Genomic DNA, 14,536 nt, shown 5'->3' on the forward strand with positions numbered 1-14,536 from the left:
ACTTTATTTTCTTCTAAAACATTAAATCTATTTATCTTGAAACCATATGTATATCAATCTTCCTCCCTCCCCCATATTTGTTGTCCCTTAAAACTCTCTCTCTCTCTCTCTCTCTCTCTCTCTCTCTCTCTCTCTCTCTCTCTCTCTCTCTCTCTCTCTCTCTCTTCCTTTCTCTCTTTCTCTCTCCTTCCCTCTCCCTCTGTCTCTGTCTCTGTCTCTCTCTAATTGTGAAATCATGAACCATAATTAATTCAATTTTGCAATTGTTCCTGGATGGGATGTGTCAATCTACTCCTTTATGCCACCACTAACCCTCCCTATAAACAAAAACAAACTGTAAACAAAGTGCCTTTCTCTGGCTACTACATCCCCTAGGTTTGTTGTATCTCCCATAAGAATGTAAAATACTTGAAGGCAGAGTCTATAATTGATTTTGAATCTGTAACTGCCACACTTAACATAATACTTGGCCCACAACAAATGCTTAATAAAAGCTTTTACACTCATTCATTCCTTCATTACCATTAATTAACTTACTCATCACTTTTCATGGAAGTGAACAGAATTTTGCAAGGCTTCCCATATGCTATTTTATGTTGTTAGGACATTGTCAAACTCATTTGCTTCTCAAAGATCTTTGTATCAACTGAGATTTATAGACTCTTATAATTCTTGGGTTAGAAGTAACTTTAGAGAAAATCTACTCCAACAAATGTAGTCCTTTTACAGATAAGGAAACTATGGCTGAGAAAGGTTGCTTTCTCAACTCTCCTACCACTCTGACCTTTCCTTTTCTGTCTCCTTTGCTATATTATCATCATTTTCCAACTGAGGAAAATTAGTATTACTATATTATTTGATAACCAATTTTACTCTGCAATTCATCCTTCCCTCATTTTGTCAGACCTTCCTTCTGAAGGGCAGGCAGTTTCTTTTTTTTTTCTTTTGGTAAGGCAATTGGGGTTAAGTGACTTGCCCAGAGTCACACAGCTAGTAAGTGTAAGATGTCTGAGGTTGGATTTGAACTCAGGTCCTCCTGATTTCAGGGCCAGTGCTCTATCCACTGTGCCACCTAGCTGCCCCAGGGCAGGCAGTTTCTGAAGAGCATGATTGATAACTGAGATGACTCCCAGCCCCCAAGACATCTTCTCACTAGCCAGCTTGGGCTAGGCCCTCTCCTAGGCACAAGTATCTTGTTCTTGCTTTTTCTTTATCAAAATTGGGGGGGGGGGTGGAGACCAAACCCAGGGTGGGGGAGGGGAGGAACCTGATTGAAATGTTTTTTGTTTTTCCAGCCAAGATTGCTAGAGACAGCTGGATCTCATAAAGCTACTCTCAGCCGTTCTTTCAGTTGTGTCTGACTTCTCATGGCCACATTTGGGGTTTTTTTTGGCAGGGATAATGAAGTAATTTACCATTTCCTTCTCCAGATCATTTTACAGATGAAGAACATCTGTAAACTCACCTGTAAACAGAGTTAAGTGACATGTCCAAGGTCACACTACTAGTAAGCGTCTGAGGCCGGATTTGAACTCACAAAGATGAGTGTTCCTGACTTCAGGCCCAATACTCTAGCTAGCATTCCTTTAAGATCAGAGAGGGACATAACCAGCCACATCTGAAGGTCAACCTACTTTCCCCAGCTTCAAACTAACGCTATCACCTGAAAATTAGTCTGTGCCCCTACCCCAAGACGAAGTGATAGGGAGGAGCTGAGAACTCTTAACGTCCATCCTCATTAAAATGTCTGCCAGTTGAGATTTCCTTGCCTTTGCTAGGGAAAAGCCAAATGATATGTTGCCAGGCCAATCTTAAGGAAGACACACCTTGAGATTCAGAAGGCTCTGTCCACCCTCACCCTGGGTCTTTGGTCATCAAAAGAAGCCAATAACCCAATGTGCTGGTTACAATAGCCTAATAGATTGCTTGTCCTCAGAACTCAGTCTCTCAGGAGTTACATCATCACACCCATCCTTTATTATCAGATTGCATGCCCGTAAATGAATGGTACCTGGCTCAGAGAATTGTCTCTGTTTCTTGTTATTCAGTCTTTTTAGTTGTGTCTGACTTGAGGATCTCATTTGGGGTTTTCTTGGCAAAAGATAGTAGAGTGGTTTGCCATTTCCTTCTCCAGTCCATTTTACAGATGAAGAAGTTAAGGCAAATAGGGTTAAGTGACTTGCCTTGAGTCACACAACTAGGAAGTATCTGAGGCTAGATTTGAAATCAAGAAGATTCATCTTCCTGACTCCAGGCCTGGCACTCTATCCACTTCACCACTTTGTGTGGGAGTGCCTTGAAGCTCTGTCCTAGTCTCTCTTCACGCTTAGCCAAAATTTTACTATGACCAAGTTGGATTTATACCAGGGATATAAAGGTGATCAAATGTTAGGAAGTCAATGAACATAATCACCTTAAGAACAAAAATAGCCTAAACCAAAAGATTTCATCAATAGATGCAGAAAAAGCCTTTGACAAAGTATTTTACTCATTTACATCAAAAACCCTGCAAAACATATAGGGACATTTTAATATAACTATATATGGCTATATATATGGATATATGCATACATGTGTGTGCATATATATTTTATGTATATAAATTAGGATTAATTACAATGGAGAAATACTAGAAATCTTCCCAATGAATATGCCAAACATACCTTCCCTGTCCGACCCCCCCCCTCACCATCATCATTGGTCATAGTTCTTGAAATGCTATAATGAATGAACAAACAAATGAATGAAAGAAAAATCATTAATCAAGCTATGGGCCAAACACTTAAGAGCTAGTGATATAAATTTGAAAGTAAAAATAGTACCTCACATTCTAAAAAGAGAAGACAAACCATGTGGGAATGGTGGTCAGGGAGAGGCACTTTGATTGAGAAAGTTACAAGAATGGTGAGCAGAGCCATAGAGAGGTAGAAAGAATACCCCTTCTAAGAATAATGGCAGAGTTGGTTTGATCACTGAGCATTTATTAAGGGTTTACTATGTTTTAGGCACTGTGCTAAGCTTTGAGAATTCAAAGAAAGACAAAAAGTAGTCCCCATTTCAAGGAGTATGCATTCCAATGGGACAGAATATGTAATAGCTAGGTCCATGTAAGATATATACAGAGTAGATGAAAGCAATCTGAAAATTGAAGGCATTGGCCTCTGAGAGAGCCAAGAAAGGCCTTTTGCAGGATGCGTGGCACAAGGGTATGCATGAGGATGCCAGGAGACTGTTACAAAGATGACCTCAGAATTGGGAGTCTAATGAAATATGGCTGGGACCTGCCTACAATAGTGGGCTAGATGGAGCAGTCACCAATCATGAATCCAGGGCCTCAGGGCAGAAGTTCTGGAGATGAAAGAATTAAAACCTCTAAGGAATGGTTTAGGCAGCAAGGTGGTTGTCGAGAAGCTGGCTAGGGAGTAGGGAGACAAGACATGAAATTAAAGCAGAAATAGTAGCAAAGGAGAGACAAAATTATCTTTATTTGTAGATGTGACAGTTTACTAAAAACAAACACCTAGAGAATCAGCAAAGAAACTAATTGAAACAATAAATAGTTTTAATTAAGTAGTAGTACACAAAAAAATTCCACAAAAATCAACTACATTTTTATGTGGTAACAGCAAAATCCAGGAGGAAAAATAGGATGAGAAACTGCATTGAAAATAGCCACCAAATGCATAATATATTTAGGTGCCAAATTTTCCTCTCTCTGTAGTCTCTCCCTTGGATACCTCATCAACTCTCCAGCTCCTGTAGTTTTAATTATCCAGACAACTCTTAAATCTATATACTGAGTCCAAATCTCTCCCCTGAACTACAAGCCAGCATTACCAACTTCCTGATGCTTCTCTAATTTGACATGTCAAAAACAGAACTTGTGTTTTTCCTTAAAATTTATCTCTCTTGCAAACTTACCTATTTCTGTTGAGGGCACCAATTTTCCTTCTGGTCACTCAAGTTCACAAGCTGGGACTAATCCATGACTCTTCCATCTCCTTCAATTTCCAATTTCTTCTGGAAACCCTCTTCCATCCATTATCATCTAACCACTCATAGAAATAACACTTTCCATTACCCCTTGGTTGGACTGTCATGATAGCTTCCTAACTGTTCTGCCTGCTCCAGTCCTTTCCTCATCCAATCATCCAATACATTCTTCAAACTGCCAGATGAGTATTGCAATAACATACATCTGACTATTTTATCTGTCTACTAGAAAAATTTTGACATCTCCCTGTTGCTTCTAGGATAAAACATAAACTCCTCAGCCTGGCATTTTTGTTTGTTTGCTTTATGATCTTTTTTTTTTATTAGTTGGTTCAAAATAAATTCAAAGTATTGGTACACAGCTTTTCTGAAATCCTCTACAAGTCATTTTATGGAGAAGGAAAAGAACACTGACATATAGTACATTATTTTATTTTCTAGTATTTTTTTTATTTTAAGTACATAATAAATTCAAAATACAATTTTCAAAGCTGTCCTGCTTGTCTAGGATTCCTTCTGTCCTTCCTTCTGTTCTCTTATTTTGTGGCAAAGTAACCCTATTTCTAGCTCTCTTCTTCCTTCCCCCTTTAAAATTGAAAAAAAAAAAAGACACTTAGAACAAATGCGCAGGGTCAAAGGAAAAGAAATTTCCACGTTGACCATTTACAAAAATGCATATCTCATTCTGCATCTTAATTAAGTCATCTCCCTTATTTGGTGAGTAACACGCTTTAGTTATCATCCCATTGAAAACTTTCTTGATTCATCATTAATTGATTAGAGTTCTTAAGACCTCCAAATTGTTTTTCTTCTTTTTTATAATAGTTTTTATCGTATAAAGTGTTCTCTTGATCTTGCTCACTTTGCCATGCATCAATTCAAACAAGTCTTCCCAGTTTTCTCTGGAACAATATCTTTTATCATTTCTTATGATGCAATAATATTCCATTATATTCACATACCTTAATTTAGTCTTTCCTCAATTGGTGGGTGTCTCCTTATCTTCCAGTTCTTTGCTATAACAAAAAGAGCTTCTACAAACATGTTTATATTTATACAAACATACATGGGTTCATTTCCTTTCTTTGATTTTTTTTTGGGATGGGGAGGAGTATAGAACAAGTAATGTTATCACTAGGTCAAAAGTTATGCAAAGTTTGGTGAATTTTTGAGCATATTCCAAATTATTTTCCAGAATGACAGGGACAGTTCACAGTACCATCAACAGTGTATTCTTACGACTATTTCCTGCCAACTTTCCATTTTTGTCATCTTTGCCAGCCTGAGGAGTATATGTAGAACCTGGGAATTGCTTTAATTTCTACGTTTCTGATTCTTAGTGATTTGGAATATTTTTCACATGGTTGTTATCTTGGCTCTCTTCCTTTAGAAATTGCCTTTTCATATACTTTGACCATTTATCTCCTGGGAAATTCAATATCCAAAATATGGTTCCCATATACCTTTACAATTTTATTTCATATGACTCTCCTTCCTATACTCCATGTTCTAGTCAAACTGGTTTACCATAAATGACATTTCATCTCCCACATCAGTTACTTTTCATTGTTGTCCTTGTGTGGAATGAATGCATTCATTAGTCCTTCACATCACAGAATCAGACATTTCTTTAAAATATAACTCATGTCCTACATCCTCCATGAAATCTTTCCTGATCCAGGCAGTTGGTAAACATTTATCAATTGCCTACTGTATGACAGGCACTGTGATAACTGCTGGAGATATGAAGAAACGCAAAAGACAGTTCTGGCTTTCATGAGATTCAGTCTAATGGGGGAGACAACTTGCAAATAACTGTGTACAAACAAGCTATTATGGACAGGATAAATTGGAGATGATCAACTGGGATGTGAAAGACTCCAAGGAAGCCAGGAGGCAGACATGAGGAGGGAGAGAATTCTAGGCATGAGGGACAGCCAGTGAAAATGCCTGAAGTCCGGAGGTGGAGAGCCTTGAGCAAGGAATGGCAAGGAGGCCAGTACCACTGGCTCACAGAGTACCTAGGTAGGGCAGAAGGATGAGTGTTAGATAACTGTACTTTCTGCCTCTTGAAATTACCCTGCATTACTTCGTGTTCATTTTTTTTAAATCTGGGATCTCCAGCACCTAACACAATGCCTTATATATAGCTGTTGCTAAATAAGTGTTTGTTGAATTGAATGGAATTGGATGGAATTAAGTGACTCCCAAGGTCACATAGTTATTTTTAAGAATACCTGGAAATAGGATTAAGGTTACTATGGATAAAGTAAAATCTCCTTCTCTCCTTCCACCCCACTCCTGACACAAAATGCCTCATCTTACTGAATTGGCTTAGACACTTCACTGAATATAAGGAGTCCCTGAATATAAGGCAATCCCTGTGGCACTGCTCTGCCATCTTACTATTTCTTTCTACCCTTCATCCTAAATTGTCTGCTACAACCTAATCCCAATCCAATATAAGCCATTCATGGAGAGCAATGAACCTGGACTCCAGTATAGGCTTTTAATTCCATGTGCTAGTCTTCTTACAATAGCATTTGTCCTTCTGCTCTCTCTCTCTGTGTTTCCTTGTGTTTCTGTCTCTGTCTGTCTCTGTCTCTGTCTGTCTCTGTCTCTCTGTCTCTCTCATCTGAATAATTTCCCTCAAACACCACTTTCTGTCATGTCCCTCCCCTGTTAAAGAATTTATAATGGCTGCCCATTTCTTGCTAGATCACACTTAAACCCTACAGGCAAGACTTCCAGGTCCTCCCTAGTTTCCCTCTATGCTACCCATGCAATCTTACTTCCTACCCTCTCCCTAATATAAATTTTCCCCTTTGGCCAGATTATTTTCTTCTTAATTCATTTGATATTGATCCATGATACCTTCGGTCATAATTTATCTATGTCTATTTGTATGTATACCTATGTACATACTGCATGCATTATTTATATGAATGTGTATGCACATACATATCTATCCTGAGTTCTCAACTAGGCTATGAGGGACTTGAGAGGAAATATAGTGTCTGGCACCTTTTGCATAGTGCTTCACATACAGTAGAGTCTCAATAAAATTTGTCCATTATGGCAATGAAGAGGAAGGCCTCTTGTTTCATTACATGTGATCACTTCCCATGTTACCATAACACTCACAATTAAGTGCACTTCTACATTTTCAAAATCTTTTTCCAAACCATGTAATTTGTTTTATATTCTTTCAAGTTCTGTTCTATAAATGCAAATAAAACCCCTATTTAATGGTGTAGACAATCTCTGGATTTAGGCAAAATGGTGTCATGGAAAGAACACTGAACTTGCAGTTGAAAGACCTAGGTTCAAGTCTTGATTCTGATATTTACTACCCTTGCTACCTTGTGCAAATTCACTAACCTCTCTGAACCTCAGTTTCCTCATCTGCAATTAGTGAATTGGACTAGAGACTTCTAAGGTCCCTTCATAATCTAAAACTCTCATCCTATGACCCTAGGGAACTGATAAAATAAGAAATAGTTTATGAAGTTAAATGGTACACTCCTTGCTTCTGAATATCTAATGTGTTGTCTCTGTCCCTCAAAAGGACTTGCTGCCATATTGCTTGATGGCTCTAAGTCTCAAGTTTTTTATCTATTTCATAATTAGAGGATTCTATTCACTAGTGTTTCCTGAAAAGGTAGTTTATTGGTCACTTCTTCATCTTATTTAAATACCTAGCACATTCCTGGATGTTATTTATTCTGTACTCCCAATCCTAGAGGACATATCAAGCCAAACAACTGTATCTTGCATCAATGTTAGAGAAATTAGTTTCTGAATATAACAGCAAAGCAGAGCCTTTTGTCATACCCCAATAAAGGGTTCTTTTTATATCACCCATCACATGTGAGCAGAACAAAGTTTCAGGCAAACTACATTTTCTCAAAGGTCCGTTACTGAAACTTTGGACTCAGATATTAAATTTCCTCAAGATATCACAGTCCACTCCATGGAGGTAGCATTAATCTCCTACCCTGAGACAAGATGTTGCCATTATTCACCAAGATAACTAGTGCCCCAGTTTTGCTGACAAGGTCTTTTTTTCAACTGCTTGCACCGAGGCAGTTGGCAAGATCCCTCTTAGGAGCAGAAGGCAAAAGAGTTGAAGAACAAGCCTGTACATTTTGCAAGGCATGAATTATTTCCATTCTGATCCTGATGGATGTTGAAATAACCTTAAGGCATTTGATAAATTATTGGATAAGAGATTAGACCTGATGCTTTGTACATGAGTAGAATTGTATTTTCTATACATAACTTGTAATACTCTGGATAAATTCATCTTGATTATCATTTTCAGTTTTTGGCTTTCCATTTGAAGCATTATTTATTCTGGAGGCATTATCTAGTCTTTTTTTGCTTTGTTTTCTTCCCTTTAAAGTCTTCATACTTTTTGCAGGTAAACAGCCCTGAAGACCACTAAATATGTTATAAAGATTATGGACAACCAATGCTACAACCAATTTAAGAAGGAAATATTTCAATGCTTCAAGGATTCATGATTTTCATTATGGGCCACTTCCTCTACTCCCTCCATGACAGATCTGTAACTTAGAAAATAGCCTTCATAAAATGTTAAGGCAAAGCAAACAATTTGACAAGCATTTATTAAGTTGTTTACTATATGCCAGAAATGTGTTAAGCACCTGAGCTACAAAGAAAGGCAATAAATCATCCCTTCTCTCAAAGAGTTCATAGTCTAATGGAGAGACAACATGCAAAACAAATTAAAACAAAATTTAAAAACCTGCCATAATTATCACCCTGTTGCCAACTTTCTGGTGATTAATTGTTCAGTTGTTTTTCAGTCGCAGTCAGCACTTTGTGACTCTATTTGGGGCTTTCTTCACAAATTATTGAAGTGGTTTGCCATTTCCTTCTCCATCCCATTTTACAGATGAGGAAACTGAGGCAAATAGGGTTAAGTGACTTGCCCAGTGTTACATAGCTAGAAAGTTACAGCTTTAAACTCAGGAAGAGTCTTCCTGACTCCAAGCCTGGCACTCTATCCACTGAGACAATAAAGATATTTCACCTCACTAGGTCTATACTTGAAATCCTTTGAATTTAGAGGGATCTACCCTATTTCAGTGACACAACCTTCAAGAACTGAGAGTCACCTCCAAACTGCCATTAAGATTTAAAGCAGGATTTTGGTGGAAGCAAGAAGATATATGTGCATGAGTTCATGTAGCATATATTCATTCTATTCTGCTCAGAAGAACCCATTGCTAGAGCCCTGGAATCACAGAATCTGAGAGATGAAAGGTAGCCTGAAGCCCTACAGGCTGTCTGGTGCCTGAACAAGTATCTTTTCTATCACTTACCCAACAAGTGCTCTTCTAGTCTGTTCTCAAAGAGATCTCTAGTAAGTAGCATCTGTCATTTCCTTAGGTAGCCCGTTCCACTTTGGGATAGCTCAAATTTCTAGGAGGCTACAATTTTGTCCTGCTAGAGCTTCCACTCACTACTCCTAGTTCTCCCTTCAGACACCAAGTAGAACAAAGCTATGATTGCTCTTCCGCATGACAGTCCTTCAGAGACCTGAAGATAATAGCGTTATCACATCTCCTGCAAATTCATCTCCTCTCCAGGCTAGACATCAGTCTTCAAATGGATTGAGGTTTGAGCTCCTCACCATTTTAGTGGTCCTCTTATGGATATGCTCTGGTTTATCCGTGTCATTCTTAAGATGTGATGACCAAAGCTGAAGACAATACTCCAGATGTGGTCTACTTAGGGCAGAATACAGATAAATGACTACCTTCTTCATTATGAGATCTATGCTTTTCTTAAAAGAATGTAGGCTGATATTAGCCTCCTTTGGCTATGTGAGATTGCTGGTCTCTGTTGAACAAAAGTCTACTTAAAACCCCCAGATCTTTTTCACAGGAAATGTTACATAGCCGCACCTCCCTAGTTCTATATTCACAAAGTAGAATTTTTTTAAAAATGAAAAACTTTACATTTATTCCCATAAAGTTTCATTTTATATTTAGCAATCATTTTAGCCTGCCAAGATCCTTCTGGTGGTACAGTAGAAAAAGTCTTGGGCCTGGAGTCAGGAAGACTCATCTCCCTGGGTTCAAATTTGCCTTCAGGCACTTACTAGCTGTGTGACCTTGGGCAAGTTACTTAACCCTGTTTGCCTCAGTTTCCTTATCTGTAAAATGAGCTGGAGAAGGAAATGGCAAATTATTCCAGTAACTTTGCCATGAAAAGCCTAAATGGGGTCATGAAGAGTTGGACATGACTGAAAAATGACTCAACACCACCACTACCAACAATAAAGGTTTTTCTGGATCCCAACTCTGTCATCCATTCTATTAGCTATTCCTCCAAGCTACCTATTTGTCATCTGAAAATTAGATAAGCAGGCCATTTATTCCTTAGTCCAAGACACTAAAGTCAGATTCTGGGCTATTCCACCAGACACCTTTCTGTAGGTCTTTTACAATAATGACTATTTTTTTTATCTAGTTATTCAGCCAGTTCTGAAACCACACACTCTTACTATTATCTAGTTTAATCTCTTTTTTTTTTGCATAAGTATAGCAGGAGGACTTAAAAAAAATTTGTGAAATCAAAGTATGTTAATAGCACTGCCCTGATCTACCAGTTCAGTTATTCTAGCTAGAAAAATAAAAGCTAGGTTGGTCTGTAATGGACTGTTTTTGAAGAAACGATATTGGGTTTCCTTCCATTGCTACCATTGCTTTCCTTTCTAAGGGTTGGCATATCACCCCTGCCAATATAGTCTAAAGTTTTTCTAAGAATAGAAATCAGGCTCATTGGTCTATAGCATGCAGATGATTCTTTTTCAGTTTTGAAAATGGAGATATTTGCCCCTCACCAGTCCTGTGAAACCTTTCCTTTTCTTTATAATCTTTCAAAGATTACTGACAAGTTTTTATTAATTCCATCTGCCAGTCCTTTGTTTGTTCATGTGTGGTGACTTTAACTCATTATAGGTAGCTAGGTGCTGCTCAACCTCTTTTCACTTATCTTGTATTGCCACTCCCAATGAATCATTTTTTTCTCTCCTTCCTAATATGGTTATCATTTTCCTTAGAAGAAAAAAACAAGCAAAATAAGAGTTGAATATCTTAGCTTTCTCCCCATAATCTCAGCCACCCAAAGCAGAAAATGTAATAGAAGTATATTTTCACCTGAGCAAAAACAGTTCTGAGTAGCATGGGGAAGAGTGTCATAGAGGTCAGTCCAGCATGCTCTCTTAGCAGAAAAGGGAGGGGAAGCAATCTTTACCCCGTTGTGATTGAAACAAGAATGTTAGTCCTATCATGGATGGTGCTATGGATATGGCATGTGCTATGGATATGGATGTGGACATGGACATGGATATGAATATGGACATGACCTAAAAGTCATTACTACATAGGAATGTGGTCAGTGGAGAACTACAAAATTAGGTATGAGGATAATAATCATTAGAGGAAGGAAACACTCTTCCAGGGAGGAAATTAAGCTGTCCGCAGAGGAAGGTCAACCTCCCTAAATGTTGGCAGCTGAGGACAAAACTCTGGTTTTTTTTCTCCAAGTTTTGGCTTTGTTTCTATCTCTTTTAAAATATTTTTCATGTTCACAACATGGCCAAATAAACAAAAAACAAAACAATACAACAAAAACCCTTTTTGTTGATTATAGTTTCTGCATCCTTAGAAGGAGATTGCCTTCACTTCAATCCATCCTCATATAGCGGCTAAAGAAATTTTCCTAAGGCATTAGGGTTAAATATAAACTCCCTTGTTTGGCTTTTAAAACCCTTCGTAAAACCTGGAAAGACTTACATGAATTGATGCAAAGTGAAGTGGGCAGAACCAGGAGAACATTGTACGCAGTAACAGCAATATTGTATGATGACCAATTGTGAATGACTTAGCTGTTCTCAGCAATTCTAAGACAATTCCAAAGGACTCAAGATGAAAAATGCTATTCACCTCCAGAAAAAGGACTGATGGAGTCTGAATGCAGATCAAAGCATACTATTTTCACTTTATATTTTATGACTTTTTTGTCTTTGTTTTGACTAATATGGAAATATGTTTTGCATGATCGCATATATATAACCTATATCAAATTGCTTACCATTTCAGGGAAATAGAAGGAGAGGGAGGAAGAGGATTTGGAATTAAATTTTTTTAAATGAATAATAATTTTTTTTACATGTAATTGGGGAAAATTAAGACCTTTTTAAAAAAAGAATAAGCCCTTCATATCTGTCCCCAAACTTATTCCAGCCTTACTATATGTTATCGCCCTTCTTGTACCCTAAAGTCTAGCCAAATTGATCTTCCTTATATTCCTCATGTTTGCCACTATACCTCCCATCTGTAATATGTTTGCATTAGCTATTCCCCATGCCTGGAATTCATTCCCTCCTCATCTCAACTACCTAAAATTCTCTCACATCCTTCAAAACTTAGTTCAAGTGCCACTCTCTAAATGAAGTCTTTTCTGACCCCATCAGTTGCTAGTAACATTTCTCCTTGTACACAAATTACCTTGTATTTATTTTGTATATACAGATATGATGTTATATGAAGATATAAATTTTTTTGTGCACAAATATAAAATTAAGCAATTAGTTTTTGCTTACTGTTTGCATTTATATCCCTAGGGCCTAGCAGGGCATCTGGCACATAGTAGGTATTTAATAAATGGTTGTTGACTGATTGGCATCATTTATAGATTATATGAGAATCAAAAGTCTTTTAAGTGATTTATGAGGTGCTATTCCTTTTAAGTTATCATCATTATTATTGTAGTAGGTGTTGTTAGCTACTAACTAGTTCAATCCTTTTATTTTATGTGAGGAAAATGGAAACCAGATAAGCTAAAGAGTGATTTATCCAAAGTCCCATAGCTGATTAGGGGTATAGCTGGGTCTGGAATTCAAGTTTATCGACTTCTTATTCAAGTATCTTTCTACTGTACCATTTGTCTTCAGAAGTATTATAATTCAATAGTTCCTATTTTCCAAGTACTTCATAAGAATGGCTTTATCATTTCATAAAAACCCTGTAATGTGAGTGACTCATTTATTTGGAGAAAATCTCAGTGGGAGTCAAAGTTGGAGAAGATTAACTCTATAAGTGTTCTAATCCTTTGACTAGGAGTGTGTTACCCACTAGGCTCTAATCTTCTCTTCTATCTAAAAGTAAAATCATAGAAACTTAGACCTGGAAAGAACCCCACTGGTCATCTTGCACAACTCCTGCCCAAATCATGAATCCTGTCTACAATCTTCCCATATAGCTTTTCCCAACATCTATAGTAAGGGGGACCTTACTGAATTTTCAATTAGCTATGTATCTTTTAGGAAGGTTTTTCCTTGTTCTGATGTCTACATTCCTATAATTTCCACCTGCTGATACTTATTCTTTCTTCAAGGGACAGAGTAAGCTTTGGGCTCTTTCACATGATAAATTTCCAGGTATTTTTTCTAGGGTAAGCTTTCCTAGTTCCTTCAATTGATTCTTATTTGGCTTAGTTTCCACTTCTTCTATCACATGGGCTCCCCTCCTTCAGAGATACTCCAGCTTGTCAATATCTCTTCCAAAATGTGGTAGCCAAATTGTACACAATACTGCTGATGTGGTCTGAACAGGGGGGATTTATTAGGGTTCCCAGTTTCTCTTGCTCATGACACTGTATTTCAATTTATGTAACCTAAGTTCTTTTGGTCATCACAACACACTGATGACTATTATTGATCTTTCAATTCACTAAGACTCTGGGATTTTCTTCTCATGAATTACTACTTTCTAGTTAAATATTCTTTCCCCATCTTTACTTGCACATCTCTAATTTTGAACCCAAGTGAAAGACTTTATGGCTTAGTAGGTTTGGACAGGCTTGGAGACAGACAAGATTATGCCTCCATGCAAATAGTTTGCTTGATACTGCCACTCCTGCAAAGACTGGGTTTTGGTCACTTGTTACTAGACTGTCATGTCAAAAGAAGGCAGGCAGAAGAGGATAAACTCTTGACAGACATGTGAAAAGAGAAGGCAGCTCTTCCCTCAGGGGGACACTGTTCTCTAGCTCCTTGGTGATGTTGATAGAATATGACAGTTTTGAAAAGGTCTTGATTTGGTTCAAACTTTATGGCTGTACCAATTTTAGATTACTCCCCTCCCTCTTTCAGGGCAGAGACATGAGCAAAGTGCCCATTGATCTGTCACACATCCTTGTGAAAATGTCTGAATTAATGAACTGTTCAGGCTCAGATAGATTTTAAAGTTGAATGACTTGGCATTTTAACAATTTCTTTTCATTTCTGAAAAGGGCTTAACTCAGGGAAAGGATTATTCAGTTGTCAAATGAAATTGCTACGAACACTCCTATTTTTGAGTTAAAAGATTGCAGGGGGAAATATGTTTCAACAGGTTAGCCCTTTGTCATTAATGGTCATGTCATCTGATAGTGTGATATAATAGAATTTTCAAGTTGGAAGGGACCTCAGAGGCTCATCTAATTCAACCTCCCGCCCAAATGT

This window comes from Phascolarctos cinereus, unplaced genomic scaffold, assembly GCF_003287225.1.
Source record: "Phascolarctos cinereus isolate Bilbo 61053 unplaced genomic scaffold, phaCin_HiC Scaffold_7;HRSCAF=346, whole genome shotgun sequence".
In the NCBI taxonomy this organism is placed as follows: Eukaryota; Metazoa; Chordata; class Mammalia; order Diprotodontia; family Phascolarctidae; genus Phascolarctos; species Phascolarctos cinereus.